This window comes from Triticum dicoccoides, chromosome 6B (assembly GCF_002162155.2).
Source record: "Triticum dicoccoides isolate Atlit2015 ecotype Zavitan chromosome 6B, WEW_v2.0, whole genome shotgun sequence".
Classification (NCBI taxonomy): Eukaryota; Viridiplantae; Streptophyta; class Magnoliopsida; order Poales; family Poaceae; genus Triticum; species Triticum dicoccoides.
In genome coordinates, this window is record NC_041391.1 from 24,372,952 (window position 1) to 24,387,584 (window position 14,633).

The window sequence follows — 14,633 nt, forward strand, 5'->3', positions numbered from 1 at the left end:
CCATAAAAAGGATCAGATTCAACTAAAGTAATAATCTCAGGATCAACAGAGAATTCACAATCCTTATCAGTAACATAGATAGGTGAAGTAGCAAAAGTGGGGCCAGGTTTCATTCTAGCATTAAGATACTGCTGCTCCCATTTAGCTAATAATTTCTTAAGATCATATCTATCATTGCAAGCAAAGATAGCTCTAGCAGCTTCTTCATTCATAACATAACCCTCAGGAACAACAGGAAATTCATAGTCATTGGGAGAATTTTCATCATCACTATCATCAATAATAGCATCTTTAATAATTTCATTCTCTCTAGCCCTAGCAAGTTGTTCATCAAGAAATTCACCTAATGGCAAAGTAGTATCACGCACAGAAGTAGTTTCATCATAAGTATCGTGCATAGCAGAAGTGGCATCATCAATAACATGCGACATATTAGAGTTCATAGCAGTAGCAGGTTTAGGTGTCGCAAGTTTACTAATAACAGAAGGAGAATCTAGTGCAGAGCTAGATGGCAGTTCCTTACCTCCCCTTGTAGTTGAGGGCAAAATCTTGGTTTTAGCGTCTTTCAAGTTCTTCATAATGATAAACAGATATAAATCCCAAGTGACGCAGAGAATAGAGCTATGCTCCCCGGCAACAGCGCCAGAAATTAGTCTTGATAACCCACAAGTGTAGGGGATCGCAACAGGTTTCGAGGGTAAAGTATTCAACCCAAATTTATTGATCCGACACAAGGGGAGCCAAAGAATATTCTTGAGTATTAGCAGTTGAGTTGTCAATTCAACCACACCTGGAATAACTTAGTATCTATAGCAAAGTATTTAGTAGCAAAGTAGTATGATAATAAAGGTAACGGTGGCAAAAGTAAAGATAACAATTTTGGGTTTTTGTAGTAGTTGTAACTGTAGCAACGGAAAAGTAAATAAGTGAAGAACAATATGTGAAAAGCTCGTAGGCAATGGACCAGTGATGGATAATTATGCCGGATGCGATTCCTCATGTAATAGCTATAACATAGGGTGACACCGAACTAGCTCCAGTTCATCAATGTAATGTAGGCATGTATTCCGTAAATAGTCATACATGCTTATGGAAAAGAAGTTGCATGACATCTTTTGTCGTACCCTCTCGTTGCAGCGGGGTCCTAGTGGAAACTAAGGGATATTAAGGCCTCCTTTTAATAGAGTACCGGAATAAAGCATTAGCACATAGTGAATACATGAACTCCTCAAACTACGGTCATCACCGAGAAGTATCCTGATTATTGTCACTTCGGGGTTGTCGGATCATAACATATAATAGGTGACCATAGACTTGCAAGATAGGATCAAGAACACACATATATTCATGAAAACATAATAGGTTCAGATATGAAATCATGGCACTCGGGCCCTAGTGACAAGCATTAAGCATAGCAAAGTCATAGCAACATCAATCTCAGAACATAGTGGATACTAGCGGTCAAACCCTAACAAAACTAACTTGATTAAATGGTAAATCTCATCCAACCCATCACTGTCCAACAAGCCTACGACAGAATTACTCACGCACGGCGGTGAGCATCATGAAATTGGTGATGGAGGATGGTTGATGATGACGACGGCGACGAATCCCCCTCTCCGGAGCCCCGAATGGACTCCAGATCAGCCCTCCCGAGAGAGATTAGGGCTTGGCGGCGGCTCCGTGTCGTAAAACACGATGAAACTTTCTCTCTAATTTTTTTCTCCCCGATCGTGAATATATGGAGTTGGAGTTGAGGTCGGTGGAGGTCGAGGGGGCCCACGAGATAAGGGGCGCGCCCAGGGGGAGGGGGCGCGCCCCCTGTCTCGTGGACAGGGTGTGGGCCCCCTGGTCTTGATTCTTTCGCCAATATTTTTTAATATTTTCCAAAAAGTGCTTCCGTGGATTTTTAGGACATTCCGAGAACTTTTCTTTTCTACACATAAAACAATATCATGACAGTTCTGCTGAAAACAGTGTCAGTCCGGGTTGGTTTCATTCAAATCATGCAAGTTAGAGTCCAAAACAAGGGCAAAAGTGTTTGAAAAAGTAGATACGTTGGAGACGTATTGAGTAGCACCATGATCTTCATGATAGAGAGTCTCATACACTACTAGGGAAAACCTTATACGCAGAAATTTACCAACAGCGCGGGTCAAAAAAGTGCGCTAGTGCTAGATAGCAGTAGCGATTGAGAAAAAACCACGCTACAGATACAACCTTAGCAGTAGCGCGTGTAGCGGCAAAAGCGCTACTACCAATATTCCCATTGCTAGAATGATAGGCTACGCATAGCAGTAGCGGGCTTGGAAGAAGCGCGCTACCACTAGGGCATAAGTAGTAGCGCGTTTCCTACGAAGAGTGCTACTACTAATGGAAATAAAATAAGATGAAAAACAAATAGAAAAGTAAATGAAAATGAAAGAAATAGAAAAAGGAGAAAGGAAAAAATAAATGTAAATCAAAATAAATGAAAAAACGGAAAAACGGAGGAAGGCATAGCAGCAGCGTGTGTTCGTAAGAGGCGCTATAGCTAACGTAGCTGCAGCGCGTGTCCTAGACCCCCGCTATAGAAACAGAAAAGGAAATTAAAAAACAGAAGAAAGTTACATAGCTATAGCAGCAACACGTTTTGTAAAAACCGCTATAGCTATCTTAGCTAGCGCGTTTTACTAAACGCGCTACCTCTAAGTTTGACTTAACCCAAAAATAGTTTCCCCCCGGCCACCACTTCTCCCCCAAATCCCTCGACCCACCCCGCCGCCGTCTCCCCGATTTGTCGTCGCCCCACTTCGCCGCCGTCTCCTGCTGATGTCGACGCCACCAGAGTCGTGCGCCGTCGACGCCACCGGAGCCGCCCCCAACACCACGGAGCCGCGCGACCTCATCAATGCCACCGGAGCCGCCGTCGACGCCACCGGATCCTTCCTCGCCACAACAGCCTCCCTCGCCACCCCTGCCTCCCTCGCCACCACTGCCTCCCTTGCCACCACCGGATCCATCCTCTGTAAGCCCCCACCCCTCCTCTCTCTCTCATGCATAGGTTAGCTAGTTTAATTAGTTAATTATCTAGGTTAGGGCAAAAATTTAGTTAGGGCTTTGACAGAGAAGTAGTTAGGCTAACTAGTTTAATTAGGTTAATTATCTAGGTTAGTGCAAAAATTTAGTTAGGACTTTGACAGATAACAAGTCAGGTTAACTAGTTTAATTAGGTTAATTATCTAGGTTAATTAGTGCAAAAAATTATTTAGGGCTTTGACAGAGAACTAGCTGCGTTAACTAGTTTAATTAGGTTAATTATCTAGGTAAACTAGTTTAACTAGCTAGGTTAAATAGGTAGGTTAATTAGGTTCGTTGGATTAACAAGCTAGGTTAAGTAGGTTGGCTAGGTTAGAGGAAAATTTTATTTTAGAGCATTAGGTTAGAAGGGTTAGAGAAATGGAGTTCCTTTGCAATTTAATTGGGTTCTGTCCTAGGCAGAGAAGGGTTAGAGATAATAATGTGTGTTTGTGTGAGAGAGAGGAATAGCTAGATCAACATAATTTGGGTTCTGTCCTAGGCAGAGAAGTGTTTAGTGATGTCATTTTGCAAAGGTTTTTGATTTTTGAAAAGACCACTATTTTTCAAGGAAAAGAATTTAGGCAAATTTTATTTTAAAGATGATCCCTTCCTAGACTTTTATTGTTGATTATATCTTTTCATTGAAGTGGTCATGTTATATCTTTTCATTGAAGTTGTTCGATTGTGCCCAAGTGGCTTTGTTGTTTCTAGGGAATGATGTTGAGTGGCCTATGTTTTGCTGGAGTGTTGATTCATTTCTGTTCCGGCAAATTTCAGGTTCTCGATTTGTCCACTTTTTAGCAAAGGTCATGCCGAAATTTTCCGTGAATTTCGGCATGACTTGTGCTACAAACTAGAACATATCGAGTGCCCGGAATTGGCGCACCAGGAAGGAGTCAAAGTTTCTGCAAAACAATAGGCATTTTTTATGTCATTATTCATTTTATTAGGTCTAGAATTAATTGACTAGATATAATCATAGGAAACATGGCTAGCAACGATGAAGGGTAGGGTTCTGGTGATTGCGACGACGTCTACCGAGCGCCAGACGAATTTCTTAGCCTTGCCGACGATCAACCAATGTTGTTGTTGGGCCCACCGGTGGCATCGGGGACTGAGACCGACACGTAGACTGGTGCTGAGACTGAGACCGATGCTGAGACTCAGACCGGCATCGAGACCGGCACTGAGAGTGAGACCGGCGCTGCCTCGGGGAGCGGAGCCAGTGTAGAACCAAAAGCAAAGAGGCAATGGCTTCCTAACAAACTCAGGACTACTAGACTGGTGGTCACGGAGGTGGACGATGGCATTTTTGAGCCAAAGGCGCCCGAGGAAGCGCGCACGTGCTACGGCAATCAAATAGGCTGCATCGTACTGACAACCGCCACCATCAACGATGAGAAACTATAGAAGATAGAAAATATGAGGAGCTCCCTCCTAAAGAAGTTTCACCAGAGATTCTTTTTCCCGGGCCGGAATGAGAAGGATTATGAAGATCCAGATGAGGACCCGACAATGAAGAAGATAAACAAACACGCCATGACCAAGTTTAGCGACGCGTTGGCCGCCTGGAAAAATCGAGTGAAAGCAAAGATCATCGACAAGGAACCCTACTCCGAGATTGTAAAGGATAATCCGACAATCACGGAAGAGCAGTTTCAAATATTCAAGGAGGCTTGCGAGGCCGAAGCTACCAAAAAAAGTCTAAGTACATGAAGGGGCTTCAAGGGAGGAACATTGGGAGCCACCACCTCGGAAGCCGTGGTTACGGTAGAAAGAGGTCCAAATGGGCCAAGGAGGACGCGGAAGCCGCGAGTCTGGGCATCCCAGACCCCTTGGCGGAGTTCACCGTCCCGCAGGAGCGTTACATCCTCAGGGCCCGGCACCGTTGGGACCCAGTGAAGAAGGTTTACGAGACAAAATCGGTCATTACGGAGTTCATGAGACAGCTGGTAATTTTAGTTTCTGATCAATTCGACTACACATGTTAGTCATATTTGTAAACGATCCTTGTGCCTTTTGCAGAGAGAGCAGCACCGTATTGCGGCCGAAAGCGACTCGCCATCTGCGGCATTGGCGAGGCCCAAGTGGGACACTCCATTCAACCGGGCGTTGAACATATTGAAATGACAACCGGTGGATACTCGACTATCGTATGGACGCGTGCACGGTGTCGGAGACGGCACCACGTGGAAGAAGTACTACCGTGAGATCACGGCGGAGAGAAAGGAAAGACGGAGGTTAACTGAACAAAACATCGACAAGAAGGTTGAGATTGCGGTTGAGAAGAAATCATCTCAGAAAGTCGCAACAGCGGTAGCTGCCGCAAAACAGGTGGTTGCAGATTTGTCTACTTCCTTGGTGACGGGCGTTTTCCCTTGGACAAGGAAAAATCCAGAAAAAAATGCAGAGGACTTTCCCCTTGCTAACTTCTTTGGGAGCAGCTCGACTAGCATTGCACCAGCACCTACTCCTGCACCGGTTCCTGCACCGGCTCCCGCACCGGCTCCCGCACCTGCACCCGCACCGGACGTGCCCGGTGGTGCTTCGTCTTTGGCTGAGCTCGACGCCCTCACGGTATCTGTCACACCGGCCCCCTTCAATATAAATGTATAATCTCCCGTTTTCATTGCCTTTCGGATGTCTCATGTCGCAGACTTTTCTTTGCAGGCCGACGAAACCCCGTACACCATATTGTACACCATCGGCGACCAGAAGGTGGACGTGGGCAAGGCGACGATAATGGAGCCGAAGGAACCATTGTTCCACAGTTGGACGATCCCCCCGTACGTCTTCAAGGTTTCCGTGGCCAGTGTCAAACCGGGCCACGAGAATTGGCATCCTCTAATACTAGTGGGGGATGATGACGAGATCCCGCGGCGGCTTGGTGATTGTTGCAATGGGTGGGTCCTGTTGTGGCCAAAGAGTCTGCTTCGTCTGGAGGCGGCCGAGAGCATACCCACGAGCACGTAGCCTCAGCAAGGTATGAACATCAACACCCCACCTACCCAATTAGCGTCGGGTGTCGGGTTGGGTGATAGCGGACGGGGTAAGGAGGAGGCTCCATTAGTCGCTGATGGCGTCGCCATGGATGAGGATGAGGATGACGATGGCGCTGAACAGTATGTCTATACTGGTGCCTCCTCAGGGTTTGAGCGTCATGAGTCGGTGCCTGAATTGCCATCTCGATGTATTATGGACGACCTTCCGGTAGTAAAGAAGTCTAGGAAGAGAGCGAGGAAAGGCAAAAAAACTGATTCTATGATCCAGCCGCCTTAGCAGCCTCGGCTTCAGGACCGTATAGATATCCCCGATGCGAATAAATGGCATATATCCCCGGTCAACCAATCCTACCTGCAATAGCGCTGCGGGCTAGATTCGGCGATCTAAGGAGACTTCATGATGATGTGCTGCGGGTAGAGAAAGGCCTCATCGCCTCGAAAGATCCAGGATACCCACTCTACATGGTTAACGTTCTGCGGCAAATGTCGTACGTCGACAGCTTCCCCGCGGATAAGTTCTTCCTCCGATTCGATTACATATTCGACATGTTTCACGTGAAGAACCTGGATTTTACGTTTGTCCGCCTTTATGCCTTGCACATGAACTACATCATCGGGGTTGAGCAGATATCTCATATCTATGTCGCTGACCCGTACTACATGCACGAGGGCTTCTTGGGAGTCTGCGCAAAGCACGGTGAATACGCGAGGGATTACATCGTCAGTTTCATGCTCGCCAATTAGGACAAGGAGGCGATTCTCGTGCCTTATCATCCTGTGTAAGTAATCCGCGCTGCTATCCTTTCTTCGATTTCAATCATTCATTTGCACGGTGGAGGCTAATTAATTTGAGGTGTACTTATTTTGCGCAGCGGCGGGCGCGCCGTCCTCATCATCCTCTACCCCCGATTTTCCCACGCTCTCTACTTGGACTCGTCGAAGAACAATCACAAAAAGGATTACACCCACATCAAGGATGTTCTCGACAGTGATATGTTTTACTACCAAGCAAGGGGTGGAGAGGTCAGGGACAAGAAGAGAAGGGGCGGCATGGTCGCCTTCAGCCATAAGACCGACTTCTGCTGCATCCAGCAACCGAACGATTCTCTTAATGATGGATTCTATGTCCTACACCACATGCTGGAGTACAGAAGGGATCACCAGAACCTTCGCATGTCACCTAGATCCGGCGATGCCCATATTCTGCAATGGGCAAAGGACATAGGAGATATCGAGGATCATCGACTTTGAGCTGAGTTCTATAACATCCAGCGTGAACTTGCCCAAATCATCATGAAGGAGGTCGTCGGAAAAACAGGGATGTTCTACGGAGAAGGACAAATGCCGCGGGAAGACGTCCGAACATGGATAGCCTATCAGCGTCTCGACATGAAGCCTTTCACTAAGCTCGGGGACTATCTCCCTGACATGGATGGATGGCACGACATGGTGGAGTGATTCGATATATGACAATGTGTCCGTTTAGTCCATACTTTCTGTATGACAAAACTTTGAGTTATGCACGGTGAAACTTTATTTGTGATGTAATTAAACCGTCCTCCTCCTCGACTAGCGAAGATCACTCTAGTAAGGGCGTTTTGGGTATGATGAACTTTGTTATTTATGCTTATGATATGTTGTTTCTATTTTTGCCAAGTCTGTCTCTTTCTGTTGCTCAACTATATATGTTGCATATCATCGACTCATGTGATGATGCAGGTGCATAGATCATAGATGGCGAAGAAGTGCTACGTCAGGAGTATATATACAACGAGCGGCCGGAGTGTCAGGCCCAGGTGTACCGGTTTCCGGTTTCCGAGCGACAGGCAGTAGTTAGTTTACGTTGACGCTAATGCGAGAGAGGGATACGAACTCATGTACTCAAACTGATAGCTCTTCTCGCGTATATCATTGTTTAGATGGATGACGATGTATTTGTAAGTAATCGAGACTTGTATTGCTATTTTCGAGATGATGACGAGAGACCACTTTGTGTTGGATGATGATTATGATGATGACATGATTTGATGAGACTAATTATATGTATATGCTATGATTACATTTGTATGTGTATGATATGCTAAAGATTATTGTATAAAGCCTATTCAAATACAAAACAAATACAAAACAAATATGTAGGGAAAAAACTAATAAAACTAGAAGTAGCGAGGGGGGGGGGGGAATTTAGCAGTAGCGCTGCCTTATTAGTGGCGCTTCCCTGTAAACAGCGCTGCAGATAATATCAGCAACGCCCTTTTCTAAAGAGAGCTACAACTATTCATGTATAGCAGTAGCATGGGACAACAGGCGCTACTGCTATACGTTAGCTGTAGCGCCTTATTAGTAGCGCCAGTCCCTGCGCTACTGAGAGGGCCAAAACCCGTGCTGCTGCTAGGCTTTTCCCTAGTAGTGATATGTTGTCACTTTCATATACTAGTGGGAATTTTTCATTATAGAACTTGGCTTGTATATTCCAATGATGGGCTTCCTCAAAAGTGCCCTAGGTCTTCGTGAGCAAGCAAGTTGGATGCACACCCACTTAGTTTCTTTTGTTGAGCTTTCATATATTTATAGCTCTAGTGCATCTGTTGCATGACAATCCCTACTCACTCACATTGATATCTATTAATGGGCATCTCCATAGCCCGTTGATACACCTAGTTGATGTGAGACTATCTTCTCTTTTTTGTCTTCTGCACAACCACCATTCTATTCAACATATAGTGCTATGTCCATGGCTCACGCTCATGTATTGCGTGAAAGTTGAAACAGTTTGAGATTATTAAAGTATGAAACAATTGCTTGGCTAGTCATCAGGGTTGTGCATGATTAAATACTTTGTATGAAGATAGAGCAACAGTCAGACTATATGATTTTGTAGGGATAACTTTCTTTGGCCATGTTATTTTGAGAAGACATGATTACTTTGATTAGTATGCTTGAAGTATCACTATTTTCATGTTAATATGAACTTTTATTTTGTATCATTTGGATCTGAACATTCATGCCACAATAAAGAAAATTACATTGAGAATTATGCTAGGTAGCATTCCACATCAAAATTTTCATTTTATCATTTATCTACTCGAGGACGAGCAGGAATTAAGCTTGGGGATGATTGATACATCTCCAACGTATCTATAATTTTTGATTGTTCCATGCTATTATGTTACCTCTTTTGGATGTTTATGGGCTTTACTTTGCACATTTATATCATTTTTCGGACTAACCTACTAACCGGAGGCCCAGCCCCTATTGCTGTTTTTTTGCCTATTTCAGTATTTCGAAGAAAAGGAATATCAAATGGAGTCCAAACGGAATGAAACCTTCGGGAGCGTGATTTTTGGAATGAACGTAATCCAGATGACTTGGAGTGCAAGTTAAGAAGCAGCCCAGGCGGCCATGATAGGGTAGGGCGCGCCTCCTGTCTTGTGGGCCCCTTGGGCGGCCACTGACGTACTTCTTCCTCCTATATAAGCCTACGTACCCCGAAAACATCCAGGGAGCACCCGAAACACAATTTCCACCATTGTAACCTTCTGTATCTGTGAGATCCCATCTTGGAGCCTTCACCGGCGCTTCGCCGGAGGGGGAATCGACCATGAAGGGCTTCTACATCAACATCCTTGCCCCTCCGATGAGTTGTGAGTAGTTTACTACAGACCTTCGGGTCCATAGTTATTAGCTAGATGGCTTCTTCTCTCTTTTTGGATCTCAATACAATGTTCTCCCCCTCTCTTGTGGAGATCTATTCGATATAAACTCTTTTTGCGGTGTGTTTGTCGAGATCCGATGAATTGTGGGTTTATGATCAAGTTTATCTATGAGAAATATTTGAATCTGCACTGAATTCTTTTATGTATGATTGAGTTATCTTTGCAAGTCTCTTCGAATTATCAGTTTGGTTTGGCCTACTAGATTGATCTTTCTTGCCATGGGAGAAGTGCTTAGCTTTGGGTTCAATCTTGCAGTGTCCTTTCCCAGTGATTGTAGGGGCAGGAAGGCACGTATTGTATTCTTGCCATCGAGGATAAAAAGATGGGGTTTATATCATATTGCATGAGTTTATCTCTCTATATCATGTCATGTTGCTTAAGGCGTTACTCTGTTCTTATGAACTTAATACTCTAGATGCAGGCAGGAGTCGGTCGATGTGTGGAGTAATAGTAGTAGATGCAGGTAGGAGTCGGTCTACTTGTTGCGGACGTGATGCCTATATACATGATCATGCCTAGATAATCTCATAATTATTCACTTTTCTATCAATTGCTCGACAGTAATTTGTTCACCCACCATAATATTTATGCTATCTTGAGAGAAGCCACTAGTGAAACCTATGCCCCCTGGGTCTATCTCTTATCATATTTTCTTCCAATCTACTTTTATTTGCATCTTTATTTTTTGCATCTATATATTAAAATAGCAAAAATATATTTATCTTATCATACTATCTCTATTAGATCTCACTTTCGCAAGTGGCCATGAAGGGATTGACAACCCCTTTATTGCATTGGTTGCGAGTTCTTTGTTTGTTTGTGTAGCTGTGTGGGACTTTTGAGGAGCCCCCTACTGGATTGATACCTTGGTTCTCAAAAACCGAGGGAAATACTTACGCTACTATTGCTGCATCACCCTTTCCTCTTCAAGGAAAACCAACGCAAGCTCAAGACGTAGCACTACTAGTAACTAATTTGGATTTAAAAAAATAAAAATCCTCATATTCCAGTTTAGACATACATTTCATAGTACTCATGTAACATGCATTTCATAATAGTACATGTTCTGTATACAGTCAATCATACATATTTGATACAGATAATTAATACACATATATATACAATATACGCCACACGTATAGATCGTCAGCGCCGGCGCCTCCATAAGCCCGTGTTGATGTCGTCAGCATCGCTGCCGTCGCAGCACGGTGACGATGTCGTCGCGGTCGCTGCAGCAGCCCCGTGTCGATGTCGTCGTCGCCGCCTCCCCAGCCCCGTGTCGATGTCGACGCACCTAATTGATGTGAAAATGGATAGGAAGCATAGAGCAGATCAATGGTTCGAACTTTCAAAGGCTTGAGGTTGGATTTGCTTTGGTATACTTACGAAAAAGAGCAGAAAAAACAAAGTCATGCTGCAACCTAGACTACATCATTTTGTTCTATATTAGTGATGTCTTGTAGACAGTTAGCATATTTATATAACTCAAATTCACTTTATGTATACTTAGCAGATTGGTGCCAACCAGCTGAACACCATGAGGCAGAGGGTTACCTAAACAGACAGCACCAGTAGCAACGAGGCATAAGGAAACCAGGAAGAAATCTCTAGTTTCTATTTTTTAAGTGAGCATTTTACCACACCTGATGTTTCCTGTGAGGGAGGCTGTTGTTCATTTTGTGATTCTCTTCTGCCAAATGTTTACCCTGAATAGTTTCATTTTTATAAAGCTAATTTCCCTTGTCCTTTTCTCATTAATCCATTATAGTTATTAATTGAATAAATCCCACGAGTAAGAAAGCAGTGAAACTAAATTTAGGGTCGCATACCTGGGCATTCTCACTCCTATGTATATATGCAGATAAAAAGTAATAATAAACCCAAGAACAAATATATGCAGCTAGTATATTCTCCCAGATTTGTCTGCTAAGAACATGCAAATTGTAGATGCCTTGGAGCCATCGCCTACAAAAGAAATGAGTAAATTGATAAGAACATGCTCCCTATATGCAGAAAGTGGTAAACCTATTAAGTTAAGAGGAAGAGGGTGGGAAGAGGGGGTCTGGGCAGAGGTTTTCTAGCCATATTAAATCCTCTACTCAATTGGCTATAATTAATAGAAACAGTATAGAGATTCTTAATTTTCTGGATGACATTGGTCTCATAAAACAAACTAACTGAGGAACATAGTTACAGTGCAACCGAAGATAACCTATTCAAGCTGAGGTCTCATACTCCTAGAAATTGCTCGCACTTAACCTACAACTAGAACGGTAGGACCTATGTTCACTAACAGTTCAAACTTCACATGACTTGTGACTGCAATAAGAATTCTGCGTTCCAGTTGTAATATTTGCTCAAAGAAATATCTAGCACCAAAATACTGTCGGTTTCATTTCCAAAATGTCGAGTAATTACCATGAACCAGGGGGTATCGAGGACAGGGCGTTTTCACCAAGAATCATTGCTACAAGACTCTCTACATACATACAGGCAAAGCGATTTTCACCAAGAATCAGCTGCCAGTCCAATATAATCCCCTTTCCAATTACTCAAGGAGGAACTGATGAAAAGACAAGTTAATTAGCTGGTACAAAAATTAAACCTTTTCAGATGGATGGATGTCTTCTTCACTCAGATCTGAAGATGGTTGGCGGATGCACCCAGCAGCTTTGTCGCGGACGGCGATGGAGGAGAAGATCTTTGCACAAACTTTCCCACCCTGTCGCTATCTTCTACACATAAATGAAAATAGACCTTAATTACTTATCAGAGAAGCAAATGTGAAGTTGTTCAGATTAGATGTATTCAACAGAGACACTTCAATCACATAGCTCAATATCTACTAGCTTAAATTCAATGCTTTACTCAAGATTGAGATATCATACTGGACTCTGGCTGCACACTAACTACTCTACCAGGTTTCCATCTAAGAAACTATCTAGAGAGATAGTAAACGACTAGTCAACATATGTAAACAACAAACTTTGTACTAGAAGAGTTGCCGGCAGTTACAGAGCCATTCTTCTTAAGCTAGTAGGAACCTTGCTGTTGCAGCGTATTTGGGGGCATTGGACATGGTGTCCATTCCGCCAGCGACGACGGTGTTGTTGATCCCCAGCTGAATCGACCACAAGCATGACAGCTGTAAGGAGCAGGCCAAGAAGCAACAACATAAGTATAAGGTTTGGTAGTCAACCATGTGGCTACTCCATTGAAGGCACAGAGCTACTACCTCTCTTGCACATGGAAGCACTAAGAAAAATAGCAAACGAACCCCACAACCAACTTGCACACACGTAGTAGGTATTTCTTTTGTGAATCTAAACGAACACACACAGGCCTAGAAAAGCAACAAGCAAAAACCTAAGAATCAGAATCAGTTAAGGAAGCATAGAAGGGCGTTTCCCCCCAATATAATCAACAAGATGAACACAAGCGCACCAAATTAGCAAGAAATTTACCAGGTGTCAACGCACTATGCAAAAAGAATTAGATGTCACAGCGGAGCGAGCATAACCTTAGGGCATCAATCAATCGATCGGCGCTCGCCACCGTCTGGCCAAATTGGAGATGGACGGAGAGACTCCCCGCCGGCGCCGACAAAGGGAGTCCGATGGGACGACTCCCCGCCGCTGGAGATGGACGTGGTGAGAGGCAGGGAGCGGCGGCTTGCGTGCTTGCGTTCTTACCGCTGTGGCGCGGAGGGCCGGACCACGACTACGACGGTGACAGATGATGGCGGGGAAGGAAGAGACGACGCTGCGCGGAGGCCGGGAGCCCGGCCTTGGCTGCTGCTTGATTGCTGGAGAGGCTGAGCAGTAGTTTCCCTTGTGTGCGGGGGCTGGGAGAGGAGAGGAGGTTGAGGAAGGGGGGATGGCAGAGGAGAGGAGGTTGAGGAAGGGGAGGCCGCCGGTGGAGAGGGTCTCGATCTAGATCTGTCTCGGGGTGGGTGGCGTGGGAGTGGAGTGGACGCGTGGTGGCAAAGCAGCAGCGCGGTGTGTCCCACCTGCGTTACAACTATCCATCTAATAGTAGCGCTGGTTTTATACACCACGCTATGACTATTGTCTGTTGACGAGTCAGGGTGCAAATCATTTAGTAGCAGCGTAGGTTTTTTGTGCCCGCGCTACTACTATGTTATACCGGTAGCGCGTTTTTTTGCCCGCGCTACTACTAAGTTGCAGTAGCGCGGGGCAAATAACCCACGCTACTACTAAATGTCTATCTATAGAGGTTTTCCTAGTAGTGTCTGGTTGCCCCGGTACAATACTGGTATGCCCCCGAATATTTCCGGTGACCGTATGACAACTTCCCATATATAAATCTTCACCTCCGGACCATTCTGGAACTCCTCGTGACGTCCGAGATCTCATCCGGGACTCCGAACAACATTCCGTAATCACATACAAATCTTCCTAATAACCCTAGCGTCATCGAACCTTAAGTGTGTAGACCATACGGGTTCGGGAATCACGCAGACATGACCGAGACAGCTCTCCGGCCAATAACCAATAGCGGGCTCTGGATACCCATGTTGGCTCCTACATGTTGCACGATGATCTCATCGGATGAACCACGATGTCGAGGATTCAAGCAATCCCGTATACAATTCCCCTTGTCAATCGGTACGTTACTTGCCCGAGATTCGATCGTTGGTATCCCAATACCTTGTTCAATCTCGTTACCGGCAAGTTACTTTACTCGTTCCGTAATGCATGATCCCAGGACCAACCACTTGGTCACATTGAGCTCATTATGATGATGCATTACCGATTAGGCCCAGAGATACCTCTCCGTCATACGGAGTGACAAATCCCACTCTCGATTCGTGCCAGCCCAACAGACACTTTCG